Source organism: Dipodomys ordii, unplaced genomic scaffold, assembly GCF_000151885.1.
Source record: "Dipodomys ordii isolate 6190 unplaced genomic scaffold, Dord_2.0 Scaffold16, whole genome shotgun sequence".
NCBI classification, from domain to species: domain Eukaryota; kingdom Metazoa; phylum Chordata; class Mammalia; order Rodentia; family Heteromyidae; genus Dipodomys; species Dipodomys ordii.
The window spans coordinates 19,263,123-19,264,156 of NW_012267232.1; positions in this window are offsets into that span (position 1 = coordinate 19,263,123).

Here is a 1,034-nt window from a genome sequence, read left to right on the forward strand (position 1 = left end):
TTTCTTTTTGCTTATGTGGTGCTGAGGAATCGAACCCAGGGCCTCAGGCATGCAAGGCAAGTGCTCTACCACTGAGCCACCTTCCCAGCCCTGCATTATATATTTTAAGATGCTTTTTCACCAAAGTTTTGTGAATCTTTAAAAATTCAGATTTTTTGGGCCCTAGATCTTTTGAAGTGCTTTCTAGTCCAGAAGTCTCAAGCAATAGACCTTTAAAGTCCATTGATACCATCACAATTAGAATGGAGTAGTAAGCATGGTATGTATTTAAGTTTTGAAGTAGATAGAAATTAAGTATGGTTATATGTGAGCTGTATTGTATTCATACTTTCAGGCAGAATAATGAATATGAAGATTTAGGATTTATTCAATTAGTGTTTAGCTTTGCTGTTTCTCCATTGTCCTCAGTAAGATCTACTGACAAGTGGGTGCTCATTATCTCTCTGGTGAGCTGAGACAGATCAGGTGAGAATCATTAGTTGCAATGGGTATCCACGTCACCTTCTTGGCCTTCTAAAAATCCTTAATTCACCCCCATTCTGCTGAAATCCATCCAATTGTTAATGTATGGCTAGTGATCATGAATGCTGGCCTGTGAGATATGGAAGAAAATTTTGGCCTTAGAAGAAGACTTTTGGCAGTTAGAGAACAGGACTATGTCCACTGAGAGGAAACTAGCATCCCATGGACTGGTGTTAAGTTTCTGGCCTATTTGTTAGTAATTAATAATGGGAAGAGAATTTCTACTTTCTGTGTGCATAATGAAGTATTTGTTAGATGATTCTCTATGGCCCACTTGCTTTTCTGTATATCTGAAAAGGAAAGTATAAGCCTGGTGTGTGTGGCTCATGCCTATAATTCTAGCTACTCAGGAGGCTTAAATCTAAGAAATCTGGTTCAAAGCAAGTCCAAAACAGAAAAGTCTGAGAGACTCATCTCCCAATTAATCAGCAAAATTCCAGAAGTGGAGGCATGGCTCAAGTGGTAGGGTGTCAGCCTTTAGTGAAAATGCCAAGTGAGAGTAGGAGGCAGTG